At 33.7% G+C, this 12,500-nt stretch overlaps 1 protein-coding gene across 1 annotated transcript in view; it reads right to left on the bottom strand.

Annotated features, from left to right (window-relative positions):
• LOC136834945 (integrin alpha-PS3-like) overlaps window positions 1-12,500 on the bottom strand; it is a 197,778-nt gene that overhangs the window by 121,362 nt on the left and 63,916 nt on the right. The gene's annotated exons all lie outside the window — the stretch shown is intronic.

Genomic DNA, 12,500 nt, shown 5'->3' with positions numbered 1-12,500 from the left:
ACTCTCTCTGTACCTTACTACTTCTCTCTCTCTCTCTCTCTCTCTCTCTCTCTCTCTCTCTCTCTCTCTCTCTCTCTCCGTACCTTACTTATTATAGCTGGTTAAAATTCGGATTCTAGGATTATAGATTCATCTCCGGCAACTCATTATAAAAAAAAAAAAAAGTAAAGTAACAAATAACTAGGAACTTTCTTGGGATAATAAGCCACTTACATCCACACTATTCTCAGAAACACTATAAACTGGTTTAAATCCGGTTCATCTCGGCCAACCCATAACAAAAAAATTAAAACAGGCGAAGAAAGAAATAACCAGGAACTTTCTTGGAATAATAACCGGTTACATCTAAGCTTCGCGGCAACAGTAAAAGCTTACTCACCAAAATCAACATCACATATTTTTTTTTTTTACTTTAGCCAAAACCAGTTTCAACCAAGGGGGTGGCTTCACGGAAAAACATGGCGGTAGCACAACTCTCATTCATTGATATTCATTTATATTCTGAGCGAAGAGTTGACTTCTTGGAGTTACTTCATCTCTGGTAAATGCGGTTTTGCTCGAGACCCCTGCGTGACGTCAGAGAACACAAGATGGTAGTTTTTTTATTTACTCTTCCACCTCTCATTCAAAGATACTACTCGTGGGAAAAACCACTTATTGCAAGGTATATTAAGTTTAATCATTATATTTCCACGCAAAATGAGTAATATATTTTCCCACGTTGTATTTTTTCTTATTTTATTTGTTTTGTTTACTTTCGTTCATGCTTATACCTGAAGAGCGAGTTGACTCTTGACTCAGTGGGTGTTAATCTTCCCGTTTTGGGAAGGGAAAGGTCACCATCCCAAAATTCTAGTTGGTACCGGAAAGGTTACACATGGAACTACTCTCTCTCCCCTCTCTCTCTCTCTCTCTCTCTCTCTCTCTCTCTCTCTCTCTCTATGGGGGAAAACATTCACAGGTGAAAAACAAAGAAAAGGTGAATATCACATACGGACGCACATACAAACGTGTGCGGATACTGTATGCATACATATAATTATAATATACATAGATATAAGTATATATATATATATATATATATATAATATATATATATATATATATATAGAGAGAGAGAGAGATACAGAGAGATAGAGAGATATAGAGAATATCTCTACTCTCATCTCTATACTATATATATATATATATATATATATATATATATATATATATATATATATATATATATATATATATAGAGAGAGAGAGAGAGAGAGAGAGAGAGAGAGAGAGAGAGAGAGGAGAGAATCGTTCCGGGCGTTACTTTTCCGGCCCCAGCAAGGAGGTTCTGGGACAAGGATCTTACCCAATCCCCAAAATGGGAAGATTAATACCGGCTGGAGTCAACCTCCTCTTTTAGGTATAAGCCTGAACGAAATTAAACAAAATTATCAGAAAGAGAAATCAGAAAAACTACAACTCAGGGATATCCAGTGATTTTCAGAATTCAAGAGAATGGAGTCGCCCCAAAACTGGGGCTTTCCAGAACGGAAGATTTTTTTTTTTTTAATGACTGAGTTTGTCATGCTCTGAGCTGGCGTCGATGACCACTGGTGCTATGACGCCATTTAATCATATTAATGTATAAAAAGAATAGTATATGCATAAGAATTCTGTCTTAGAATCCTCTCTTTAAAGAGAGAGAGAGAGAGAGATTTATAGTCATAATTATTCTTATTTTTCATAGAAAAAAAAAGTGTTAAGTTTTTAACAACCTAAAAGCGTCCATCTTAGTTTCCTTTGCATAAAGACTTTTTTTTTTTGTCATGGTGCTTTCTGTATCAAAATAAATAAATAAATATAATATATATATATATATATATATATATATATATATATATATATATATATATATATATATATATATATATATATATATATATATAAACTGATGTAATTACTGTTTTCTCTCATCTGAGAAAAATCATCCATTTATGTTTTCTACAGAGCAAAATATATGTCACTGACTCTTTCATTCTTCTTCTTCTTCTTCTTCTTCTTCTTTTCTTATTATTATTATTATTATTATTCTTGTCCTTAAATCGTTGGGCCTCCGAAACTTTAAATTTTATAAAAATGCTCATTGTTGAACAGGCTGACATGATTCTCACCTCTTAAATTATTTGTTGCATTTCTTATTTACCTTCCTTTGTTTATTTATCTTATTTGTTGTTACTTATCTTATCCGTCTTTGATTGTTATTTACCTGCCATAGGTTGTCTAATTTTCAATTTACTTTTCTGTACGGGACTCCTTTCCCTATCGGCCTTTGAGATTAAGGTAAAGAACTTGCTGATCAGAAGACTGTCAGTATAATTTACACGCACATTTTATATATATATATATATATATATATATATATATATATATATATATATATATATATATATATATATATATATATAATTTATATACATACATTATATATATATACATATATATGTATATATATACATGTATATATACGTGTGTGTGTGTGTTATATGCGTGCATGTGTATGAATTTTTATTACATCACCGTGACAAATGTCGCTTAATATCCAATTCGCTCTACCTCGGAAATAATGCTAAAGGTGAATTATATTTGATAAGTGGTCAGTCACCTGGTGGAATCGATATTTTGACACACATCGGTTAATTTTTTATATTAAAAAATGTTAACCATATTCGTGGATTTATATATATATATATATATATATATATATATATATATATATATATATATATATATATATATAATATTGCTGCGTGACGCAAAGGGACTTAATAATAATAATATAAAAATAATGTTATTGCTAATCGACTGTGACACGGAATTGGAAATAAAATTATGCAAACCTTTTGCGTCCATGTTTTATATGCCAATATTGACAAATTGAAAAAATACTATATATATATATATATATATATATAAATAATATATATATATATATATATGTGTGTGTGTGTGTGTGTGTGTATATGTAATTTATGTATGTGTATATATACTGTATATATATAAATACACACATACTGACGTAAATGAAATAAAAATAAGAAATATCTTCTACCTCAAAATCTAGAAAATATGTATCTTCAAAACCTTGTCCTAATCACTGGGATTTCATTGTAAGAAAAAAAAAATTATGTCATTTCCGAATACATGAAATTTTGTGCCGGACCAAGAATATAAAAGGTAAAAAAAAAAGTAATAAAACAAAAACTCTCAACATTATATGCGACAAGGTACTCGCGGCGAGAACAGAAAACCGGCTTCTTAGAGATGGCGTCACAGTAATATATATGCAATTATGGAATATCCTGTGGTCTTGGGCGTCCATGGGAACGAGGCCGATTAGGGCAGGAGAATTTTTTTTTTCCTTTGTGACTGAACGTACTTGATGCAGTTACTTGTTCAGTTTGGTTTAACTCACAGCTGAATTATTATCATTACTGTTGTTGTTATTTTCTGTTAAAGTGAATGGCAGCATCAGTTAACCATGTTGAAATGAATCGAATGGAGTTTAGAATTTAGGCCAAAGGCCAAGCACTGGGACCTATGAGGTCATTTAGCGCTGAAACGGAAATTGGCAGTAAAAGGTCTGAAAGGTGTAACAGGAGGAAAACCTCAAAGCAGTTGCACTATGAATCAATTGTTAGGAGAGGGTGGAAAGTAAGATGGAAGAAAGAGAATATGAAAGGAGGTACAGTTAAAAGGAACTTTTAACTGCGTGTGCCAGAATAAAACGTGACTATATTCAGGACTATAATAATTGCCTTTCCCCTTATCCAGATTATGTACATCGGCCAGCTCTTAGCAGAAATTGGCCTTGAAGAAGAGAAAATATTAAGAACTGAAACGATCTTGTATAAAATAAATTCCACTGATGCTGCCATAACTTTCAACGGAACATGCTTATTATTATTATTGCATGTATTTTTAATATTAAACCATACAGAAAGATCCCTTAAACTCTTGTTTCCTCACAAACCGAGAAGATAAAGGGTATATTTATCTTTACATCTAAAATTTTTTATTATTATTATTGTTATTATTATTGCATGTATTTTTAATATTAAGCCAAGCAGAAAGATCCCTTAAACTCTTGTTTCCTCACAAACCGAGAAGATAAAGGGTATATTTTTCTTTACATCTAAAATTTTATTATTATTATTATTATATTCACATTGAGAATCTGCTAATAACATGCTTGAGACGTGTATTTTTAAGACTAGGCCAAAAAAGAAACACCCCCTTCACTTCTCGATTTCCTTACAAACCGGGAAGATAAATGGTATACACTGCTTTATATCTAAAAGGTTATTATTATTATTATTATTATTATTATTATTATTATTATTATGTAAAGAGCCCGCAAATCACATTCACGTGATACATGCAATTTTAATATATTTTAATATTTTCTTTATGCCTAAGATTTTACTATGACCATCGTTACCGTCATCATTCGAATAAATGAAAGCGGAACCAACTGGAAAGAATAAAGAATAAAGAACAAAGAATACCAAATGAACAGATAATACACAAATACATACGAAACAGAACTTAGGGAACTATTCGACCTAACTAGTGAAAAACTATCCTTAATACAGGACATAAACCGTACGTCGCAATAAGAAAGGTCACCTTAGAAAGAGGGTGAGGAAGAGGGGAGGGGGGTGAAATAACGTGCATAACTACCCCTAAAACAGAACGGACCGTACGTCGCAATAAGAAAGGTCACCTTAGAAAGGGGTGAAATAACTCGCATAACTACCCTTAATACAGGATAGACCATACGTCGCAATAAGAAAGGTCACCTTAGAAAGGAGGAGGAGGAGGAGGAGGAGGAGGAGGAATGTGGTGGTTGAAAAATGAAGGGACGCCCTTTGAAACGGTATAAGGAGGTTAAGGATTTGGGCACTCCGTGTGTGTGTGTGTGTGTGTGTGCGCTGTAGGCCTTTCCTTACACCGTGGGTGTGTGGGTACGTGCCACAGCGCAGGAACGAAATCAAGGGATGGTTGCGCGACTTTCACGGCAAGTCGCTAATCGGGAGTTGGGAGTCTGGGAGCTGAACCGAATTCAGTGATATATCTACACACACACACACACACACACACACACACACACACACATATATATATATATATATATATATATATATATATATATATATATATATATATATATATATATAGATTTATACACACATACATATAATCAGCCCTCTCTCTCTCTCTCTCTCTCTCTCTCTCTCTCTCTCTCTCTCTCTCTCTCTCTCTCTATATATATATATATATATATATATATATATATATATATATATATATATATATATATATATATATATATATATATATATATATATATATATATATATATATATATATATATATATATATATATATATATATATATATATAAAATGTGGCCACGGGGAAACCGAGACCAAGTACAGGATCCTTCACCTATACTCTGTGGCTTTTTCAAGCAAACTACATTCATTGAAATCAGGCTTATCAAGAAGACTAAGTTCATACAACCACTAAGATTATTGGGGTACGTACCCACTTAAATGCACAAAAAGGCCATTCTTTTACAGGAAGTTCTTCAGGTGAGGAAAGCTCTCTAGGAATAATTCGGGTGGCTGGATAAACCAAGGATTACTGGGAATCTTTAGTTCCTCCTCTGAATCTCTTTCGAACATCTCGTGCAGAATGGGGTCAATGTTATTTTTTTTAGTTAACTGTGTCAGTGGAGACTACGAGAATTCAGAAAACAATATGTTTACATCTCCTTATCGTATTGCTTCGGGACCAAGTCAGTTCTATGTGATTTTTTACTTGGCTGTTGTATAAATGCAGACTCTGTGAGATTTCAGGAAACTTTATTTTTAAATTTTGTTATTTTACTATTACGGGACCAATCAATTCTTTCTGATTTTTCACTTAGCTGCACTTAGCATTGTTTCTTTTGGCCAGGTCTAACCAAATATTTACGTTGATTCATAATGACTTTTAATTCCTCGTTTGTCAAGTCCAAACAAATGAATCACAGAATCAATTAAAGCGTCCTTCAAACATTACTTTCGATGAAGGACAAAGAGTGAGTGGGTAAGTGAAGTGATATAATATTCAATCGATAACATTCAATTTACTTGAAACGCGAGAGGCCACAGGAACGGGCAACTCGTCCTCTTTACTAGCCCAGACCTGAAGATAGAGAGAAGAAGAAGAGGAGAAAAGTAAAAGGACCGGGGCTTCACGGATTTTATCCCTAAAATGCAAAAGCACTCGATTCAAATTCTCCCCAGTGACAGAAAGGAGGTTCAGTGCCTGAAATACTTTCTAAAATCTCGAACACCGATCATATCTGGGTCGTTCTGCAAAGCTTATAATTCGCATATGAAATCTTGCTCCCAGAACGAGATGTCTTTAGATTAGTATCATGAATTCTGGTTCCATTTCTTTCGTGTACAAGATTTAATTTTGATCAGAAGATATTATTACAAGTTCAACTCTCTCTCTCTCTCTCATGTCTTTCATTCTCGTTTATATATTTTTTTCCATGTCCAAGCAACTTATCTAGACTTCTGAAATTAAGAAAATGAGTCGTAGCTTTTTGCAAATTTTTATGGATAAAAATTGTGAAAAATTTCCTTACTGCCACAGAAACTGCGTCAGTACTAGCTCTCTCTCTCTCTCTCTACATTTCAAAGAATATAAGGACAAATTTCAGGCGCTTATAACCGCCTCGGATCCATGGACACCCGAGGGGAGGAAAAATTCGCTACATCAATAACAACAAAAACGCGAAGAGCAACAGGGTTGACTCATGCAATCCTTCGCAGAGTATTGCAACATCACCCGGGCATCTACACCACCCTGGCCACCTGTGGGCAACGGTGCATGGGGGGAGAGAGAGAGAGAGAGAGAGAGAGAGAGAGAGAGAGAGAGAGAGAGAGAGAGAGAGAGAGAGAGCCTCGTTTTATTACGAGATAGACCGGGTGGAGTGTAGGATAAGTGTTACTTTAAGAGAGAGAGAGAGAGAGAGAGAGAATACGTCGTTTTCTCATGAGACAGACTGGGTGGGGTGTAAGGTAAGTGTTAATTTAACAGAGAGAGAGAGAGAGAGAGAGAGAGAGAGAGAGAGAGAGAGAGAGAGAGAGAGAGAGAGAGAGAGAGAATACGTGGTTTTACCATGTAGACGGGAAGGGGAGTGTACAGTGATTCTTAAAAGAGAGAGAGAGAGAGAGAGAGAGAGAGAGAGAGAGAGAGAGAGAGAGAGAGAGAGAGAATACGTCGTTTTAATGTGATGTTGATGGGGTGCGTTGTATGGTAACTGTTAATTTAACATGAGAGAGAGAGAGAGAGAGAGAGAGAGAGAGAGAGAGAGAGAGAGAGAGAGAGAACTAGGTCGTTTTACCATGAGACACACTTGGTGGGGGTGTACGGTAACTGTTAATTCAACATGTGAGAGAGAGAGAGAGAGAGAGAGAGAGAGAGAGTCGATAAACCAAAGACTCTTGAAGATAAAGAGTCGAGAAAGTAGAAGATCAAGAAGGCCAAAATGATACGTTAACTGAAAAGAAAAAAGATATATAAAAAGATAATCGTAGGAACTGTAATTTAAAAGACTCTAAGACCTTCAACTCTGAGCCCGGTGCGTGGAGCAATAACGATGTTTCCCCACTCCCATTCACACCCCCACCCCATTCATCAACCCCACCCCCGCCGCCATAACCGAGTCATTCCGTGTCCGTTCAAACGATGGTGTACGTGAGCTATTTCATGCCAGCATAGAGGGGAATCTATAGAGGAACCATAGGCCTCTATCGCGCTCTATCTTTCGGGACAGCGTTACATGACTTTTGATTCTTAGATAGGCAAGTTTTGTGAGTGATACGGATTTTGCGAAAGATAAGAGATACTGAAGTGATAAATACGTACGTAGAGGCACGCGCGCACGCAAACACACAAATACATATATACACATTTATATATATAATATACTGTATATACACATATATATGCATATATATATATATATATATATATATATATATATATATATATATATATATATATATATACACACATTATTAAGTATATTCTCTAGTCAGACATTTTAGTACTGCAAGTTATTGATGCTGTTTCTTGTAACTATCGTATGTATTTTTATAAGCACTAGTTAAATGTAAAAAAAAAATATATATATGTGATGTGTGTGTGTATACATATATATATATATATATATATATATATATATATATATATATATTATATATATATATACACACATTTATGTGTATATATATTATATATACAATTCTGTGTTTACATTCAACTATTGCTCATAAAAATACATGCAACCGATACAGTAAAAGTATCTACAACCCGTTGTATTAAAGTATCTGAGTAGAGAATTCAACCATATACAAGAGAGAAATAATAATAATAACAAATATATAATAAATATTACTGAAGATGCATACATTATTATCCTCCTTATCATCATCCCAATTAATATCATTATTATCGGTGCTAGGTAACGATATATATATATATATATATATATAAGTTCAATGACCTGTTCGACTTTCTTTTACTTCACAATTACAGAAGCCACTTTCCATTCGTCTTCTCTTCAGAGAGAGAGAGAGAGAGAGAGAGAGAGAGAGAGAGAGAGAGAGAGAGAGAGAGAGACTTTCTCAAGCTGCCAATCACAGAAACCCTAAAGAACGATGACATGGAAGAAACATGACCAAGCCAACCAAAAATAGGGCGACTGACAGCTCTCTCTCTCTCTCTCTCTCTCTCTCTCACACACAAACATATCGCTGAATTAATACGTTATGATAATGGGAATTATCTTTGCTTCGTGAAATTGATGGCAGCAATTTTCTTCCGAGAATGAAATGCGGCGTAATGATAAAAGATGAACTGGGGTGGCTGAAATTGGGGACATTCGTTCCTACAAATAACGCTGAGCATTTATTAATTGAGTGAATGTGGAACGTTCACTTGATTAAAAATGCTCAACCTCATTTACCCCCATGACCCAACACACACACACACACACACACACACACACACATATATATATATATATATATATATATATATATATATATATATATATATATATATATATAGTTTCGTTACCTATCACTGATAATTATAACACTAATGAAGGTGATACTTATGAGAATACAATTATGGCTATAACCTCAATGTTATTTATTGTTAAAATTGACATCATTATCATCTCCCTGTTACATATGATTTTATTCTCTAGTCAGGCATTTTGGCACGATAGTTTATATTGTAGGTACTGTTTCCTGTAGCCAGTGTATATATATATATATATATATATATATATATATATATATATATATATATATATTTATATATATGTGTATATATATATAAATATGTATATATATATACATATATGTATCGGATAAGCCAGTAGAGAACCAACTGCATAAAACTATAATGAAAACACTCTTGGCAACTGCAATTAATTGAAAAAAGAAGGAGAAAGAACGTCAAAAGCAAAAGGAAATATAAAAAGCCTGACGTCTTCGAAGAACATGAAGACGTGTAAAACACAGTATGCGTCAGCGTCACAAAGGACAAAGTGAAAGGCGTGTGAAGGTTATGTATGTGTACGTGTATGTATATACATATACATATATATACATATATACATGTGTATATATATACACACACACTTGCATGTAGCATTTACACCATACAAAACTGTAAGGAAATTAAGAAGAAGAGTCCATTAAGTCTAACTAACAGAAACAATTACATTATTTTTACTTTGGAGTTGAGCGCTACTTAGGTAAAGGACTTTTTCTTACACACACACACACACACACATATATATATATATATTTATATATATATATATAATATATACACACAGTATATATCATACCTGACATTCAGGTATCACCGATAACTAATTGTTTATAAACAGCTGTCAAAGAGAGAAAAATACAACCACCACTATATACCGGGTAATTCAATGCATGGCAGTAATTAATGCACAGAGTAGATGATAAGAATCTTTCTGCATTACCATTAGGTCGGTACCGATGGCGATATAAAAAAATATATATATATATATATATATATATATATATATAACATATGTGTATGTATGTATATATATACACATATACAGTATATGCATGATGGGTGTTTGTATAAGGACTCACATAAATAGCCTACCAAATATACATAGTGCCCAGACAATAAATACACAACAAACACATCCAAGCACAGCACGCACTAACATAAAGCATCAATGTCTTTTCCTTATGTCCTGGAAAGGCCACCAAAAGTTGTCGGCAAACCGAAGCCTTACACGAATCACTACAGCTGCTGCTGTCCTGACATACATGTGGGCCCTTGTTTGTGGTGTCTGGGTATAACTGATCGGTTATTCACTATTTTCGTAGCCGAAACTGTTTTTATAACTATTTTCATAATTGTATTTTTATATCTTTTGTATTTTTGATATTCAATCTGTTTTATGGTAGAAAAATGGTTATTTCACTGCTTTTATAACTGTTTTCATAGCTAAACCTTTCTATACCTTTTGTATCTTTGATATCAAATCTGTTTTATGGCAGGAAAATGCTTATTTCTCTATTTAAGCAAAGGTTTTTCATGTTTATTGATTTTTCTCCTGAGCGAATGATTTTACAGTATATACATTAGAAGTCTGCTTGGTTTTTTAACTGAGGATTTAGCTGTTTTTTAAATTTTTATTCCAAAGGCAAAGCTGTTTTACAAAAGAAGACTCCTTGCTCCTTTGTTCAAGTGGCAGTTTTTATTGCTTACTGATTTTCTCGAAAAGTTACAATTTTTGAACGAAAGACCGTTCTCTGGATCAGTTTTCCCTGTTTATTGATTTTTACCAGACAAAGAAGTTTCACAGCAAGAGAATCTTTGCTTTCTTGATCAAGTGGCAGTTTTTATTGGTCACTGATTTTCTCGAAAACTTTTACAACTTCTGAACAAGAGGACCGTTCTCCGGATCAGCTTTCCTTGTTTATTGATTTTTACCAGATAAATACTGTACATCTCACAGCAGCAGAATTTTTGCTACCTTGATCAAGTGGCAGTTTTTAACCATATAAATAAAATGAGAGATTAATTTCATTTATTTATGTTTTGTTTATTTTATTTATTTATTATTTTTCCCCAAAATAAAAATCTTGTAAACAGATATTTTCTAGCAAGAATGTCATGACTTTCGCTCTACAGTAAAACTGATTTTTAAAAAATTATTTACCAGGTATCGGAACTTTTTCATTTTGGAGTACAGATAATTTTGAGTTTTTTTTTTTTTTTTTTTACAAATCTGCTTTGAGATCAAACATGTTTTTACAGATTTTTACTGAGAAGCCTTTTATTTGTGACTGACTGATGATATGAGAGTTAGTTTTCCGCAAAATACTAATTTTGGCTTTATCTAGCAGACTCTGTACTGTTTTTCTTAATATTTTAATGTGTTGACTCAAGAAGTTAATTTTTTCTTTTAAAGCCTGTTGTTATGATTAAATAACAAAAAATAGTTGAAAGTAGTGGTTAATTTACAATGAAACAGGACACCCTTTCATTCAAGATTATACTATCGTGAGATTATTCCATATAAATGCGTCATCACATTTAAGAGGTGATAACAGTATAACGACAGTCAACAACTGATATTCAGGGTTTTCAAGTTTAAGTTTTCCATATAACTTTCGAATTATTTTCCACGATTACCTCATTACCTCATGCTTCTCTAATGTTATCTCATTACCTCATTCTTCTTCAAACAAAGCATCGACGTAGAAAAACTGAATTCACCTAACAAAGGGAATCCCTTAATATAGGACCATGGAAGGCGAGCGTTTGTTCACGGAAATCAAAAACATCACTCGCTCTCTTTTCAGAATCTCTCTTGGTATTTTCTCTCTTAGTAGGTGTTTGATCCAGTCAAGGTCTGGTTATTTGAATAATCATGCATTTCCTCCCCGTTTTATAAACCACGTGCAGGGAAGAGTCTACGTGACAGAGAACAGACACCTTTCGTTTTCCGAGCAAGGCATTTTTCCAAGGTGTTAACCCAATGGACCATCGCCGCTCGGAGAAAAAAAATGCAGGCTAAGTTTCATGTTTCCGTTGCTGCTTCTCCCGTTTAGTCATTTATACTCATCCCTTATTCTTATAGGTATCCGCAGTTAAACTCATCAATAATAAGAAAATAAAACTTTCGTACGAACAACTGACGATCTGTTAGTTACGAAAGAAATTTGTGACAAAAAAAAAAAAAAGACTGCACAAGACACACGAGTCAGCATCTCCCCACTCAAACCAAGCGCTTCCTCTTCTACGTCTGTGATTGGCGACACTGATCGTGACGTCAGAGGCACGTTCGCCGAAGGGTGACTCAAATAAGCGAGATTTTTGTA

Source organism: Macrobrachium rosenbergii, chromosome 54 (genome assembly GCF_040412425.1).
Source record: "Macrobrachium rosenbergii isolate ZJJX-2024 chromosome 54, ASM4041242v1, whole genome shotgun sequence".
NCBI lineage: Eukaryota > Metazoa > Arthropoda > Malacostraca > Decapoda > Palaemonidae > Macrobrachium > Macrobrachium rosenbergii.
Note: the sequence above shows the minus strand (reverse complement) of the source record. Positions and strands in the feature narration are given on the sequence as shown.